This window comes from Oncorhynchus masou, chromosome 32 (assembly GCF_036934945.1).
Source record: "Oncorhynchus masou masou isolate Uvic2021 chromosome 32, UVic_Omas_1.1, whole genome shotgun sequence".
Lineage (NCBI taxonomy): Eukaryota > Metazoa > Chordata > Actinopteri > Salmoniformes > Salmonidae > Oncorhynchus > Oncorhynchus masou.
The window spans coordinates 445,473-464,150 of NC_088243.1; the positions used below are offsets into that span (position 1 = coordinate 445,473).

Consider the following 18,678-nt stretch of genomic DNA (forward strand, 5'->3'; position numbering starts at 1 on the left):
GAACACTACTGTTGACCAGGGCCCTATTCCCTATATAGAACACTACTGTTGACCAGAGCCCTATTCCCTATATAGAACACTACTGTTGACCAGAGCCCTATCCCCTATATAGTACACTATGTTGACCAGGGCCCTATTCCCTATATAGAACACTACTGTTGACCAGGGCCCTATTCCCTATATAGTACACTACTGTTGACCAGAGCCCTATTCCCTATATATTACACTACTGTTGACCATAGCCCTATTCCCTATATAGTACACTACTGTTGACCAGGGCCCTATCCCCTATATAGTACACTACTGTTGACCAGAGCCCTATTCCCTATATAGTACACTACTGTTGACCAGGGCCCTATTCCCTATATAGAACACTACTGTTGACCAGGGCCCTATATAGAACACTACTGTTGACCAGGGCCCTATTCCCTATATAGTACACTACTGTTGACCAGAGCCCTATCCCCTATATAGTACACTACTGTTGACCAGAGCCCTATTCCCTATATAGTACACTACTGTTGACCAGGGCCCTATTCCCTATATAGAACACTACTGTTGACCAGGGCCCTATATAGAACACTACTGTTGACCAGTGCCCTATTCCCTATATAGAACACTACTGTTGACCAGGGCCCTATTCCCTATATAGTACACTACTGTTGACCAGAGCCCTATTCTCTATATAGAACACTACTGTTGACCAGGGCCCTATTCCCTATATAGTACACTACTGTTGACCAGAGCCCTATATATTACACTACTGTTGACCATAGCCCTATTCCCTATATAGTACACTACTGTTGACCAGGGCCCTATTCCCTATATAGTACACTACTGTTGACCATAGCCCTATTCCCTATATAGTACACTACTGTTGACCAGGGCCCTATCCCCTATATAGTACACTACTGTTGACCAGGGCCCTATCCCCTATATAGTACACTACTGTTGACCAGGGCCCTATCCCCTATATAGTACACTACTGTTGACCAGGGCCCTATCCCCTATATAGTACACTACTGTTGACCAGGGCCCTATTCCCTATATAGTACACTACTGTTGACCAGGGCCCTATTCCCTATATAGAACACTACTGTTGACCAGGGCCCTATTCCCTATATAGTACACTACTGTTGAGCAGGGCCCTATTCCCTATATAGTACACTACTGTTGACAAGGGCCCTATTCCCTATATAGTACACTACTGTTGACCAGAGCCCTATCCCTATATAGTACACTATGTTGACCAGAGCCCTATATAGTACACTATGTTGACCAGGGCCCTATTCCCTATATAGAACACTACTGTTGACCAGGGCCCTATCCCCTATATAGTACACTACTGTTGACCAGGGCCCTATCCCCTATATAGTACACTACTGTTGACCAAAGCCCTATCCCCTATATAGTACACTACTGTTGACCAGGGCCCTATCCCCTATATAGTACACTACTGTTGACCAGGGCCCTATCCCCTATATAGTACACTACTGTTGACCAGGGCCCTATCCCCTATATAGTACACTACTGTTGACCAGGGCCCTATCCCCTATATAGTACACTACTGTTGACCAGGGCCCTATTCCCTATATAGTACACTACTGTTGACCAGGGCCCTATTCCCTATATAGAACACTACTGTTGACCAGGGCCCTATTCCCTATATAGTACACTACTGTTGAGCAGGGCCCTATTCCCTATATAGTACACTACTGTTGACAAGGGCCCTATTCCCTATATAGTACACTACTGTTGACCAGAGCCCTATCCCTATATAGTACACTATGTTGACCAGAGCCCTATATAGTACACTATGTTGACCAGGGCCCTATTCCCTATATAGAACACTACTGTTGACCAGGGCCCTATCCCCTATATAGTACACTACTGTTGACCAGGGCCCTATCCCCTATATAGTACACTACTGTTGACCAAAGCCCTATCCCCTATATAGAACACTACTGTTGACCAGGGCCCTATTCCCTATATAGAACACTACTGTTGACCAGGGCCCTATTCCCTATATAGTACACTACTGTTGACCAGAGCCCTATTCCCTATATAGTACACTACTGTTGACCAGGGCCCTATTCCCTATATAGTACACTACTGTTGACCAGGGCCATATTCCCTATATAGAACACTACTGTTGACCAGGACCCTATTCCCTATATAGAACACTACTGTTGACCAGGGCCCTATCCCCTATATAGAACACTACTGTTGACCAGGGCCCTATTCCCCATATAGTACACTACTGTTGACCAGAGCCCTATCCCCTATATAGAACACTACTGTTGACCAGGGCCCTATTCCCTATATAGAACACTACTGTTGACCAGGGCCCTATTCCCTATATAGAACACTACTGTTGACCAGGGCCCTATCCCCTATATAGTACACTACTGTTGACCAGGACCCTATTCCCTATATAGAACACTACTGTTGACCAGAGCCCTATTCCCTATATAGTACACTACTGTTGACCAGGGCCCTATCCCCTATATAGAACACTACTGTTGACCAGGGCCCTATCCCCTATATAGAACACTACTGTTGACCAGGGCCCTATCCCCTATATAGAACACTACTGTTGACCAGGGCCCTATTCCCTATATAGAACACTACGTTGACCAGGGCCCTATCCCCTATATAGTACACTACTGTTGACCAGAGCCCTATTCCCTATATAGAACACTACTGTTGACCAGAGCCCTATTCCCTATATAGAACACTACGTTGACCAGGGCCCTATCCCCTATATAGTACACTACTGTTGACCAGAGCCCTATTCCCTATATAGAACACTACTGTTGACCAGGGCCCTATTCCCTATATAGAACACTACGTTGACCAGGGCCCTATCCCCTATATAGTACACTACTGTTGACCAGGGCCCTATCCCCTATATAGTACACTACTGTTGACCAGGACCCTAAAGGTTCTGATTGGCCTGATAATCAATTTCACTTCACACCGCGGCCAAACCCCCTCCCCTCTCGGACGACGGCCGTTAAAAACCTCACCTGTGCCGAGCTTAGCGAACACCTGCATGGAGTCATCAAACCTCTTCTGACAGAACAGATTGAAGGCATAGAGATTCTGGATGTGGTGAATCTGCTGTCGCTTATCGCCTTCCACATCATCCTTCATATTCTGCAAATCAAAGAAGGAGATTGAGACAAAGCTGTCAGTAAGAGAGTCCATGATTGAGTCTTTGAATGAAGAGATTGAGACAAAACTGTCCAGTTTGAGTGTGTTTGTTGCAGCTCGCTCCAGTCGCTAACTGCAGCGAAACAGAACAGAGGAGCGGCCCAGGGATGTGTTTGTGCGCTTTGGGAACCTTTAACAGGACGTGACTGGCAGAGAACGGGTGCACCATTTATAAAACTTAGTGTTATCCTAGATGTATCCGCGCGTCTTTGTCATCCTACTCACCGCCAGTTGCAGGGCCAGTTCAAACTGCTTGTCCTGGAGTAACTGTCTGATCTGACTGGCGATGGACACAGGCACCAGGCGCCAGACAAAATGGTTGCTGGCAACGTACACTATATTGGGCCTGACACAGAGAGAGACACAGAGAGAGAGACACACAGAGAGAGACACAGAGAGAGAGAGAGACACAGAGAGAGAGAGAGACAGAGAGAGAGACACAGAGAGAGAGAGAGACACAGAGAGAGAGAGACACAGAGAGAGAGAGAGACACAGAGAGAGACACAGAGAGAGAGAGACACAGAGAGAGAGAGAGACACAGAGAGAGAGAGAGACACAGAGAGAGAGAGAGACACAGAGAGAGAGAGAGACACAGAGAGAGAGAGAGACACAGAGAGAGAGAGAGACACAGAGAGAGAGAGAGACACAGAGAGAGAGAGAGAGAGAGAGAGAGACACAGAGAACAACAAGGGAGCGATAGTTATTCATTACAACAGTGTGTGACGGTTGACAGAGACAGAGACACAGAGAGACAGAGAGACAGAGAGACAGAGAGACCAACAAGGGAGAGAGAGTTATTCATTACAACAGTGTGTGACGGTTGACAGAGAGACGTTCTCTGTGGAATACATCACAGAGTCTGTTTAATTAAATTGAATTTAATTGAAGCTATATTTAAATGATAGTTCTTTATTTCAACCAGAACTAAAACTAATCACAGCGGGACATCTGATCTGAGTAACTCTGGTTTCCATTTCCGTTGGTTCACTGGGAAAAACCAGCTGGCTTGTGTTCCTCGTTTCAAAACATCACCGGAGAGGATTCTGATGACCCGGGAAGATATTCGAGCGGTAGAGGTCAATATCTGGGCTGAGATCCACAGAGTCTCTGAGTCTCAGAGTGTTGATCTAGGATCAGTCGAGTCAAGAATATATGTATAGATCCCAGATCATATCGAGTCAGGCTACATGTGTTGATCTCAGATCATATCGAGTCAGGCTATATGTATAGATCCCAGATCATATCGAGTCAGGCTACATGTGTATAGATCCCAGATCATATCGAGTCAGGCTATATGTATAGATCCCAGATCATATCGAGTCAGGCTATATGTATAGATCCCAGATCATATTGAGTCAGACTATATGTATAGATCCCAGATCATATCGAGTCAGGCTATATGTATAGATCCCAGATCATATCGAGTCAGGCTATATGTATAGATCCCAGATCATATCGAGTCAGGCTATATGTATAGATCCCAGATCATATCAAGTCAGGCTATATGTATAGATCCCAGATCATATCGAGTTAGGCTACATGTGTTGATCTCAGATCATATCGAGTCAGGCTATATGTATAGATCCCAGATCATATCGAGTCAGACTACATGTGTTGATCTCAGATCATATCGAGTCAGGCTATATGTATAGATCCCAGATCATATCGAGTCAGACTACATGTGTTGATCTCAGATCATATCGAGTCAGGCTATATGTATAGATCCCAGATCATATCGAGTTAGGCTACATGTGTTGATCCCAGATCATATCGAGTCAGGCTACATGTGTTGATCTCAGATCATATCGAGTCAGGCTATATGTATAGATCCCAGATCATATCGAGTCAGACTACATGTGTTGATCTCAGATCATATCGAGTCAGGCTATATGTATAGATCCCAGATCATATCAAGTCAGGCTATATGTATAGATCCCAGATCATATCGAGTCAGGCTACATGTGTTGATCCCAGATCATATCGAGTCAGACTATATGTATAGATCCCAGATCATATCGAGTCAGGCTATATGTATAGATCCCAGATCATATCGAGTCAGGCTATATGTATAGATCCCAGATCATATCGAGTCAGGCTATATGTATAGATCCCAGATCATATCGAGTCAGGCTATATGTATAGATCCCAGATCATATCGAGTCAGGCTACATGTGTTGATCTCAGATCATATCGAGTCAGGCCACATGTATAGATCCCAGATCATATTGAAATCAGACTATATGAATAGATCCTAAATGATCTCTCCTACTCTGAGACGCTCTGATCTGTATAGTGTGATTGCATAATCACCCAGCTGAGGTGATGAATCGTGGTCTCTGCAGCTCCACACTCTGGACCAGCAGTCTGGGTTCAAAGGTCCTGATCTCCACATAGCGAGGCAGGACAGCTATGATGTAGGGGGACTGATGTTCTGAGAGAGAGACACAGACAGAGAGACATGATGTAGGGGGACTGATGATCTGAGAGAGAGACACAGAGATGATGTAGGGGGACTGATGTTCTGAGACACAGACATGATGTAGAGGGGCTGTTGCTCTGAGAGAGAGACACAGAGACACAGAGATGATGTAGAGGGACTGATGTTCTGAGACACAGACATGATGTAGAGGGGCTGTTGCTCTGAGAGAGAGACAGAGAGAGACGGAGAGAGACAGAGAGAGACAGAGAGAGACAGAGAGAGACAGAGAGAGACAGAGAGAGACAGAGAGAGACAGAGAGAGACACAGAGACACAGAGAGACAGAGAGACAGAGAGACAGAGAGACAGAGAGACAGAGAGACAGAGAGACAGAGAGAGAGAGAGAGAGAGAGAGAGAGAGAGAGAAACACAGACATGATGTAGAGGAGCTGTTGCTCTGAGAGAGACATGTTGTAGGGGGACTGATGTTCTGAGAGAGAGACAGAAAGAGGGAGACAGAGAAAAACAGAGACAGACAGAGACAGAGAGAGACATGATGTAGAGGGGCTGTTGCTCTGAGAGAGAGACATGTTGTAGGGGGACTGATGTTCTGAGAGAGAAAGAGAAAAACAGAGACAGACAGAGAGACACAGAGAGACCGAGACAGAGAGAGAGCTGATGTAGAGGGGCTGTTGCTCTGAGAGAGAGAGAGAGAGAGAGACTCATTCATTCTGAGAGAAAATGTTCTGAGCAAATGTCAAATTGGCTTTTTAACACATTTCCGTACAACAGACCACATATTCACCCTGTACATCCTAAATGACAACCAAATCAAAACCAAGGCAAAGCCTTCTCATGCTTTGTTAATTTAGACTCAATTTGGCATGAGGGTCTTGATGGAAAGTGGTGAAAGGGGAGAAAATATATGACATTATAAAATCCATGTACACAAACAAGGGTGCGGTTAAAATTGGCAAAAATCCTGCAGTGCCAGACGTGTCCCCCTGCTTAAGCCAGTACATGTCCAGGCCCGTCTGAAGTTTGCTAGAGAGCATTTGGATGATCCAGAAGAAGATTGGGAGAATGTCATATGGTCAGATGAAACCAAAATATAACTTTTTGGTAAAAACTCAACTCGTCGTGTTTGGAGGACAAAGAATGCTGAGTTGCATCCAAATAACATGGGGGTGGAAACATCATGCTTTGGGGCTGTTTTTCTGCTAAGGGACCAAGACGACTGATCCTTGTAAAGGAAAGAATGAATGGGGCCATGTATCGTGAGATTTTGAGTGAAAACCTCCTTACATCAGCAAGGGCATTGAAGATGAAACGTGGCTGGGTCTTTCAGCATGACAATGATCCCGGGCAACGAAGGAGTGGCTTCGTAAGAAGCATTTCAAGGTCCTGGAGTGGCCTAGCCAGTCTTCAGATCTCAACCCCATAGAAAATCTTTGGAGGGAGTTGAAAGTCCGTGTTGCCCTGCAACAGCCCCAAAACATCACTGCTCTAGAGGAGATCTGCATGGAGGAATGGGCCAAAATACCAGCAACAGTGTGTGAAAACCTTGTGAAGACATTTGACCTCTGTCATTGCCAACAAAGGGTATATAACAAAGTATTGAGATAAACTTTTGTTATTGACCAAATACTTATTTTCCACCATAATTTGTAAATAAATTCATTAAAAATCCTACAGTGATTTTCTGGATTTTTTTCCTCATTTTGTCTGTCATAGTTGAAGTGTACCTATGATGAAAATTACAGGCTTCTCTCATCTTTTTAAGTGGGAGACCTTGCACAATTGGTGGCTGACTAAATACTTTTTTGCCCCACTGTATGTGTATGTGACAATAACATTTAATTTGATGCCCCCCAGAGCCCTGTCTATTTGTATGTGTCTCCCCCAGGGCCCTATTTCACTGTGAGGTCTACTACACCTGTTGTATTCAGCATTTCACTGTGAGGTCTACTACACCTGTTGTATTCAGCATTTCACTGTGAGGTCTACTACACCTGTTGTATTCAGCATTTCACTGTGAGGTCTACTACACCTGTTGTATTCAGCATTTCACTGTAAGGTCTACTACACCTGTTGTATTCAGCATTTCACTGTGGTCTACTACACCTGTTGTATTCAGCATTTCACTGTGAGGTCTACTACACCTGTTGTATTCAGCATTTCACTGTGAGGTCTACTACACCTGTTGTATTCAGCATTTCACTGTGAGGTCTACTACACCTGTTGTATTCGGCATTTCACTGTAAGGTCTACTACACCTGTTGTATTCAGCATTTCACTGTGAGGTCTACTACACCTGTTGTATTCGGCATTTCACTGTAAGGTCTACTACACCTGTTGTATTCGGCATTTCACTGTAAGGTCTACTACACCTGTTGTATTCGGCATTTCACTGTGAGGTCTACCTACACCTGTTGTATTCAGCATTTCACTGTAAGGTGTACTACACCTGTTGTATTCAGCATTTCACTGTGAGGTCTACTACACCTGTTGTATTCAGCATTTCACTGTAAGGTCTAATACACCTGTTGTATTCAGCATTTCACTGTGAGGTCTACTACACCTGTTGTATTCGGCATTTCACTGTAAGGTCTACTACACCTGTTGTATTCGGCATTTCACTGTAAGGTCTACTACACCTGTTGTATTCGGCATTTCACTGTAAGGTCTAATACACCTGTTGTATTCAGCATTTCACTGTGAGGTCTACTACACCTGTTGTATTCGGCATTTCACTGTGAGGTCTACTACACCTGTTGTATTCGGCATTTCACTGTGAGGTCTACTACACCTGTTGTATTCAGCATTTCACTGTGAGGTCTACTACACCTGTTGTATTCGGCATTTCACTGTGAGGTCTACTACACCTGTTGTATTCAGCATTTCACTGTGAGGTCTACTACACCTGTTGTATTCGGCATTTCACTGTAAGGTCTACTACACCTGTTGTATTCAGCATTTCACTGTGAGGTCTACTACACCTGTTGTATTCGGCATTTCACTGTGAGGTCTACTACACCTGTTGTATTCGGCATTTCACTGTAAGGTCTACTACACCTGTTGTATTCGGCATTTCACTGTAAGGTCTACTACACCTGTTGTATTCGGCATTTCACTGTGAGGTCTACTACACCTGTTGTATTCGGCATTTCACTGTAAGGTCTACTACACCTGTTGTATTCGGCATTTCACTGTAAGGTCTACTACACCTGTTGTATTCGGCATTTCACTGTGAGGTCTACTACCCCTGTTGTATTCCTACGTGACAAATAAACTTTGATTTGATGTTGTGCCCTACTTTTGACCAGGCCACATAGGGTAGTGCCCTACTTTTGACCAGGCCACATAGGGTAGTGCCCTACTTTTGACCAGGCCACATAGGGTAGTGCCATACTTTTGACCAGGCCACATAGGGTAGTGCCCTACTTTTGACCAGGCCACATAGGGTAGTGCCCTACTTTTGACCAGGCCACATAGGGTAGTGCCCTACTGTTGACCAGGCCACATAGGGTAGTGCCCTACTTTTGACCAGGCCACATAGGGTAGTGCCCTACTTTTGACCAGGCCACATAGGGTAGTGCCCTACTTTTGACCAGGCCACATAGGGTAGTGCCCTACTTTTGACCAGGCCACATAGGGTAGTGCCCTACTGTTGACCAGGCCACATAGGGTAGTGCCCTACTTTTGACCAGGCCACATGGGCCCATATTTAGGGAATAGGGTGCCATTTGGGACAGGATATTACACAAACAAAAAGGAGCTCGTGTTCGTACCCATTGCGATGGGGATGTCGGTCCAGTTGAGAACATACTTCTGAGTGCAGACCCCCTCCTCGTTGAGCACCACCGTGAGGTCATCCTGGCCCACCGCCACCTTCCCATCAGCCAGGGGGGCCACCAGGGGCTCCAGCTGCTTCCCCGTGGGGAAGAGCTCCTTGATGGAACCACGACCATCCATCTGGAGGACAGACAGAGAGAGAGAGAGAGAGAGAGAGAGAGAGAGAGAGAGAGACAGAGAGAGACAGAGAGAGAGAGATCATAAGGCACCAAATGGTATAAAAAGGACCAAAAAAAAACTCACTACTGAACACAACCCAGGAGAGTCTGAAGGAAAACAGGAGGAACGTTGGTGGTTCATACGCTTCATTGAACTTCATTCGGTCTGCTGTAAAACATGAAATCCAGTGTTTCCTGTTTTGTGCCCCACTGACCTGGATGAGGTAGTAGTCTCTCTTGAAGCCCACACAGATGGAGTTCTGACACCAGGCCATGGACTTCGGGATGTCTGGAGCAGCAAAGTCCCCCTGACAGACAAACAAACACAACACTAATAAGGTTCATTCCTTTTGGTTAACAATATCCCTCTGAACGAGGTTTGTTTATCCTGCCATTATAGCAGTCCACTCCCCCCCCCTCACCTGTATCTCGCAGGTCTCCCCGTCTCCCCTGTATCTCTCAGAACTCCCCGTCTCCCCCCTGTATCTCGCAGAGCTCCCCGTCTCCCCCCTGTATCTCGCAGAGCCCCCGTCTCCCCCTGTATCTCGCAGAGCTCCCCGTCTCCCCTGTATCTCGCAGAACTCCCCGTCTCCCCCCTGTATCTCGCAGAGCTCCCCGTCTCCCCCCTGTATCTCGCAGAGCTCCCCGTCTCCCCCCTGTATCTCGCAGAGCTCCCCGTCTCCCCCCTGTATCTCGCAGAGCTCCCCGTCTCCCCCCTGTATCTCGCAGAGCTCCCCGTCTCCCCTGTATCTCGCAGAGCTCCCCGTCTCCCCCTGTATCTCGCAGAGCTCCCCGTCTCCCCCTGTATCTCGCAGAGCTCCCCGTCTCCCCCTGTATCTCGCAGAGCTCCCCGTCTCCCCTGTATCTCGCAGAGCTCCCCGTCTCCCCCTGTATCTCGCAGAGCTCCCCGTCTCCCCCTGTATCTCGCAGAGCTCCCCGTCTCCCCCTGTATCTCGCAGAGCTCCCCGTCTCCCCCTGTATCTCGCAGAGCCCCCGTCTCTCCCCCTGTATCTCGCAGAGCTCCCCGTCTCCCCCTGTATCTCGCAGAGCCCCCGTCTCCCCCTGTATCTCGCAGAGCTCCCCGTCTCCCCCTGTATCTCGCAGAGCCCCCGTCTCCCCTGTATCTCGCAGAGCTCCCCGTCTCCCCCTGTATCTCGCAGAGCTCCCCGTCTCCCCTGTATCTCGCAGAGCTCCCCGTCTCCCCCTGTATCTCGCAGAGCCCCCGTCTCCCCCTGTATCTCGCAGAGCTCCCCGTCTCCCCCTGTATCTCGCAGAGCTCCCAGTCTCCCCTGTATCTCGCAGAACTCCCCGTCTCACCTGTAGCTCGTAGAACTCCCCGTCTCACCTGTAGCTCGTAGAACTCCCGTCTCACCTGTAGCTCGTAGAACTCCCCGTCTCACCTGTAGCTCGTAGAACTCCCCGTCTCCCCCCTGTATCTCGCAGAGCTCCCCGTCTCTCCCCTGTATCTCGCAGAGCTCCCCGTCTCCCCCCTGTATCTCGCAGAGCTCCCCGTCTCTCCCTGTATCTCGCAGAGCTCCCCGTCTCCCCTGTATCTCGCAGAGCTCCCCGTCTCCCCCCTGTATCTCGCAGAGCTCCCCGTCTCCCCCCTGTATCTCGCAGAACTCCCCGTCTCCCCTGTATCTCGCAGAACTCCGTCTCACCTGTAGCTCATAGAACTCCCCGTCTCCCCTGTAGCTCGCAGAACTCCCCGTCTCCCCTGTAGCTCGCAGAACTCCCCGTCTCCCCTGTAGCTCGCAGAACTCCCCGTCTCACCTGTAGCTCGCAGAACTCCCCGTCTCACCTGTAGCTCGTAGAACTCCCCGTCTCACCTGTAGCTCGTAGAACTCCCCGTCTCACCTGTAGCTCGTAGAACTCCCCGTCTCACCTGTAGCTCGTAGAACTCCCCGTCTCACCTGTAGCTCGTAGAACTCCCCGTCTCACCTGTAGCTCGTAGAACTCCCCGTCTCACCTGTAGCTCGTAGAACTCCCCGTCTCACCTGTAGCTCGTAGAACTCCCCGTCTCACCTGTAGCTCGTAGAACTCCCTGTCCTTCCAGTAGTACAGCTGAAGCTTCTTCTTCACAGCAACACACATCCTCAGCTGGGCTTCTCCCGAGGGGGACTGCTGCAACAAACTCCCCGTCTCCCCCCTGTATCTCGCAGAGCTCCCCGTCTCCCCCCTGTATCTCGCAGAGCTCCCCGTCTCCCCCCTGTATCTCGCAGAGCCCCCGTCTCCCCCTGTATCTCGCAGAGCTCCCCGTCTCCCCCTGTATCTCGCAGAGCTCCCCGTCTCCCCCTGTATCTCGCAGAGCTCCCCGTCTCCCCCTGTATCTCGCAGAGCTCCCGTCTCCCCCTGTATCTCGCAGAGCTCCCCGTCTCCCCTGTATCTCGCAGAGCTCCCCGTCTCCCCTGTATCTCGCAGAGCTCCCCGTCTCCCCTGTATCTCGCAGAACTCCGTCTCACCTGTATCTCGCAGAGCTCCCCGTCTCTCCCCTGTATCTCGCAGAGCTCCCCGTCTCCCCTGTATCTCGCAGAGCTCCCCGTCTCCCCCTGTATCTCGCAGAGCTCCCCGTCTCCCCCCTGTATCTCGCAGAACTCCCCGTCTCCCCTGTATCTCGCAGAACTCCGTCTCACCTGTAGCTCATAGAACTCCCTGTCTCACCTGTAGCTCGTAGAACTCCCCGTCTCACCTGTAGCTCGTAGAACTCCCCGTCTCACCTGTAGCTCGTAGAACTCCCCGTCTCACCTGTAGCTCGTAGAACTCCCTGTCCTTCCAGTAGTACAGCTGAAGCTTCTTCTTCACAGCAACACACATCCTCAGCTGGGCTTCTCCCGAGGGGGACTGCTGCAACAAAGAAGAAGATCATTTTTGGAAACAGATTTTACAGGAGCTACAGATAAAATAGACACCACTGATTCACATAAAAAAAAAACACATTCACAAACTGTGTCGTCATCTCACCTGCAGGTCACAGGCGAAGAGCGTTGCCCCTCTGGCCTTGGAAACCACAGTAATCTGCTGGAAGGTCAAGAGGTCGTGGACATGGATGTTGTTCTCTGTAGGTGGGGAGAAACCGGTGTGTGCGCGCGCACACACACACACACACACACAATTTGAAAAAACATAGGAGCTATGGATTTACTGAGATTAACAACCCTCACGTCCAAGTAAACAACAACAGGCTTGTTTACTGAAGAGAGTATATGTTTCTCCTACCTAGCAGACTGACGAGGATCTTGTACTGTGACACAACAAACAGCTGTGAGAAGGAGAGACAAGGAAGGTTTTGAACTTCAAAATCAAATCTTATTGGTCACATACACATCTTTAACAGATGTTATTGCGGGCGTAGTGAAATGCTTGTGTTCCTAGCTCCCACCAGTGCAGTGATATCTAACAATACACACAAATCTGAAAGTAGAAGAACGGAATTAAGAAATATATAAATATTAGATTGAGCAACGTCTGAGTGGCATTGACTAAAATACAGTAGAACAGAATATACATATGAGATGAGTAAAGCATATATACGTAAACATTATTAAAGTGACTAGTGATCCATTTATTAAAGTGGCCAGTGATTTCAAGTCTATGTTGACAGCAGGGCAACGGTAGAATAAGTGCCGGACATAAGGACAGGCCCGTAAACTCTTTCCAGAACTTGAAATGCCAATTGCGCTATCGAGGAGGATCCTTGTTGTTGTTGTTGTTGTCATTCGAGTGGTCACGTGTTGGAGCTGTGGTATGAACTGTATTGTACGCATACAGAGAGCAGGGGAAGCTAATGGGGGCTAAGCTAGCACATGACGCGAAACACACACCAAATCCTTGTCGGTCATTGTCATGCCACGTTTGGCTTGACAAATGGCAGCAACTGAACCAGGCTAGGACAATGGAGTGTCTACTATATTTATTTAAATCGGACATCCCTCGTTTAAAAAAATAATTAAATGACCGTCACATCAACAGAATGTGAAGTCTCACTCTGACTAATATACAGTGGGGCAAAAAAAGTATTTAGTCAGCCACCAATTGTGCAAGTTCTCCCACTTAAAAAGATGAGAGAGGCCTGTAATTTTCATCATAGGTACGTACACTTCAACTATGACAGACACTCTGACTAATATACCTGCTGGATCTTCTTTGAGAAGTTCTTGTTGGACTTCTCCAGAGTTACCTCAAACCTGTTGGTACCTACGAGGAAGAAGGAGAGAGAGAGATAGGATATGTTTCCTTGTTTTAAAACACCTGCTACGGAATGAGGAACAAAATAAAAAAACACAATGACGCTGGAAACTATGCTTGCAGATGTCAAACGTTCACATACAAATAGACAGGGCCCTGGGGGGGGGGGGGAGACACATACAAATAGACAGGGCCCTGGGAAAGACACGTACAAATAGACAGGGCCCTGGGGGGAGACACATACAAATAGACAGGGCCCTGGGGGGGGGACATACAAATAGACAGGGCCCTGGGGGGGAGACATACAAATAGACAGGGCCCTGGGGGGGACATACGAATAGACAGGGCCCTGGGGGGAGACACATACGAATAGACAGGGCCCTGGGGGAGACACATACAAATAGACAGGGCCCTGGGGGGGGGGGACACATACAAATAGACAGGGCCCTGGGGAGGGGGGACACATACAAATAGACAGGGCCCTGGGGGGGGGAGACACATACAAATAGACAGGGCCCTGGGGGGGAGACACATACAAATAGACAGGGCCCTGGGGGGGGGAGACATACACAAATAGACAGGGCCCTGGGGGGGAGACACATACAAATAGACAGGGCCCTGGGGGGGAGACACATACAAATAGACAGGGCCCTGGGGGGAGACACACACAAATAGACAGGGCCCTGGGGGGGGGAGACACATACAAATAGACAGGGCCCTGGGGGAGACACATACAAATAGACAGGGCCCTGGGACAGACACATACAAATAGACAGGGCCCTGGGGGGGAGACACATACAAATAGACAGGGCCCTGGGGGGGAGACACATACAAATAGACAGGGCCCTGGGGGAGACACACACAAATAGACAGGGCCCTGGGGGGGGGAGACACACACAAATAGACAGGGCCCTGGGGGGGGGAGACACATACAAATAGACAGGGCCCTGGGGGGGACACACACAAATAGACAGGGCCCTGGGGGGGGGGACACACACAAATAGACAGGGCCCTGGGGGGGAGACACACACAAATAGACAGGGCCCTGGGGGGGAGACACATACAAATAGACAGGGCCCTGGGGGGAGACACATACAAATAGACAGGGCCCTGGGGGGGACACATACAAATAGACAGGGCCCTGGGGGGGAGACACATACAAATAGACAGGGCCCTGGGACAGACACATACAAATAGACAGGGCCCTGGGGGGGGACACATACAAATAGACAGGGCCCTGGGGGGGGAGACACATACAAATAGACAGGGCCCTGGGACGGGACACATACAAATAGACAGGGCCCTGGGGGGGGACACATACAAATAGACAGGGCCCTGGGGGGGGAGACACATACAAATAGACAGGGCCCTGGGGGGGGAGACACATACAAATAGACAGGGCCCTGGGACAGACACATACAAATAGACAGGGCCCTGGGGGGGGGAGACACATACAAATAGACAGGGCCCTGGGGGGGGACACATACAAATAGACAGGGCCCTGGGGGGGACACATACAAATAGACAGGGCCCTGGGACAGACACATACAAATAGACAGGGCCCTGGGACAGACACATACAAATAGACAGGGCCCTGGGGGGGGGAGACACATACAAATAGACAGGGCCCTGGGGGGGGACACATACAAATAGACAGGGCCCTGGGGGGGAGACACATACAAATAGACAGGGCCCTGGGGGGAGACACATACAAATAGACAGGGCCCTGGGGGAGACACATACAAATAGACAGGGCCCTGGGGGGGAGACACATACAAATAGACAGGGCCCTGGGGGGAGACATACAAATAGACAGGGCCCTGGGGGGGAGACATACAAATAGACAGGGCCCTGGGGGGGGAGACATACAAATAGACAGGGCCCTGGGGGAGACATACAAATAGACAGGGCCCTGGGGGGGAGACATACAAATAGACAGGGCCCTGGGGGGGGGGGGACACATACAAATAGACAGGGCCCTGGGGGGGACACACACAAATAGACAGGGCCCTGGGGGGGGGGGGGGGACACACATACAAATAGACAGGGCCCTGGGGGGGGGACACATACAAATAGACAGGGCCCTGGGGGGGAGACACATACAAATAGACAGGGCCCTGGGGGGGGGGACACATACAAATAGACAGGGCCCTGGGGGGGGGGGGGGACACACATACAAATAGACAGGGCCCTGGGGGGGGGGGACACATACAAATAGACAGGGCCCTGGGGGGGGGACACACACAAATAGACAGGGCCCTGGGGGGGACACATAAATAGACATACAAATAGACAGGGCCCTGGGGGGGGGGGGGCACATACAAATAGACAGGGCCCTGGGGGGGGGAGACACATACAAATAGACAGGGCCCTGGGGGGGAGACACATACAAATAGACAGGGCCCTGGGGGAGACACATACAAATAGACAGGGCCCTGGGGGGAGACACACACAAATAGACAGGGCCCTGGGGGGGAGACATACAAATAGACAGGGCCCTGGGGGGGAGACATACAAATAGACAGGGCCCTGGGGGGGACACATACAAATAGACAGGGCCCTGGGGGGGACATACAAATAGACAGGGCCCTGGGGGGGGGGGGGGACACATACAAATAGACAGGGCCCTGGGGGGGGGACACATACAAATAGACAGGGCCCTGGGGGGGACACATACAAATAGACAGGGCCCTGGGGGGGGGGGACACATACAAATAGACAGGGCCCTGGGGGGGGGACACATACAAATAGACACATACAAATAGACAGGGCCCTGGGGGGGGGGGGGACACATACAAATAGACAGGGCCCTGGGGGGGGGGGGGGGGGGACACACACACAAATAGACAGGGCCCTGGGGGGGGGACACACATACAAATAGACAGGGCCCTGGGGGGGCACATACAAATAGACAGGGCCCTGGGGGGGGGAGACACATACAAATAGACAGGGCCCTGGGGGGGGAGACACATACAAATAGACAGGGCCCTGGGGGGGGGACACATACAAATAGACAGGGCCCTGGGGGACACACACACAAATAGACAGGGCCCTGGGGGGGACACACACAAATAGACAGGGCCCTGGGGGGGGGGGACACATACAAATAGACAGGGCCCTGGGGGGGGAGACACATACAAATAGACAGGGCCCTGGGGGGGGAGACACACACAAATAGACAGGGCCCTGGGGGGGGACACATACAAATAGACAGGGCCCTGGGGGACAGACACATACAAATAGACAGGGCCCTGGGGGGGGGAGACACACACAAATAGACAGGGCCCTGGGGGGAGACACACACAAATAGACAGGGCCCTGGGGGGAGACACATACAAATAGACAGGGCCCTGGGGGGGGGGAGACACACACAAATAGACAGGGCCCTGGGGGGGACACATACAAATAGACAGGGCCCTGGGGGGACAGACACATACAAATAGACAGGGCCCTGGGGGGGGGAGACACACACAAATAGACAGGGCCCTGGGGGGAGACACATACAAATAGACAGGGCCCTGGGGGGACAGACACATACAAATAGACAGGGACACAGGACACTTGACAGCAGTCTCTCTCTTATTCACCTGCATTATTTTTTATCCTGTAGAGCAGGAGATGGCCTGGTTTAGTGCCTACCAGAAGCCAGTCCTCTGTTATGTGTTAGGAGGAGAGATGGTCGTGATTAGTAAGTATGGATACATCCCAAATGTAGTGCACGAGAACTCTCGTCAAAAGTAGTGCACTACATAGGGAACACACATCACAGAGCAAAATTATAACAACGGTATTAAATTCTCCACGTCCTGCAAGACAGGGTTGCTTTGTTTACAAATGTCGCCTCAAAACTCATCAAGGTAACATTGCTACAACTAGCAGACAAGAGTTATCTGCTGGTTATCTGGTAAACAAACCAGTCAGCTAACTTAGTACCTACCTAGTTAACTAGTTTATGGCAACAATAATTTGCTGTTAGTTAGCTGACATTATCAACTTACCCCAAGCAGCAAGACAGTCAATCTGCAGAGGCAGTTTCTCCAGGATAGGGACCGGTTCGTAAGCGTCATGCATTGTGGAGTCTCGGTAGTTACCGGTAGTTTAGTTCGCCCTATAAATAATCTAGTAACGTTAGTGACAATAACAAAACATTTTTAAGCAACGTTACAAAAAAAGGTACGTCTGGAAATGTCAAGTCCAACCCCGTCGATTAAACCGTGTCTTTAATCCGTGCAGGTAACCTTAACATAATTACTCTGTCATTCGTTGAAGCCATGACATCCAAAGCAAATAGCGAGCAAATTGATTAGCGAACGAACTTTGCTTTATTAGCGAGAGGACACCAACAAGGATAACGCAAAATTCTCTATCATCTCCATGTTGGTCTTGACCGAACCTCTTAATTAATAATACAACTTAATTGACACAGAAATCTGAAATAAGTAGCTAAATACTTAGTCAATACTTAGTCAATAAGCTAACACAAGAGAGAGATAGATATAAATAAAGCTGCTAACACAGTGTCTGCTCCTTACTGACACGTCACGTGGTCAGTACATCAGAGAGGAAGAAGCGGAGCGAGAGGGGAAACTCCTCGCCAACAATATTTCTCCTCCGGAAGTTGGCGTTTTTTTTCCCACACACCAAGCGAGGAGGGTTTTTGTATTGGGAGTTTGGTCAACTAAAAAAATAAATAAAATGCAATGGCTTATTTGCTGCGTGAGGTTTATTTGATCGAATATAAGTTGCTTAGGTTGTTACGAGTGTACTGATATAAATGGGACACGTGACACACCGCCAACATTGACGAACATAAAAAACAACAACATTTATATCGAAGTTGTGCGTT

The 18,678-nt window shown here is 49.3% G+C and overlaps 1 pseudogene; it reads right to left on the reverse strand.

Moving 5' to 3' along the window:
* The window catches only part of LOC135525436 (vam6/Vps39-like protein), a 44,750-nt pseudogene extending 26,367 nt beyond the window's left edge, over window positions 1-18,383 (reverse strand).
* Window positions 18,384-18,678: the final 295 nt, after the last annotated feature.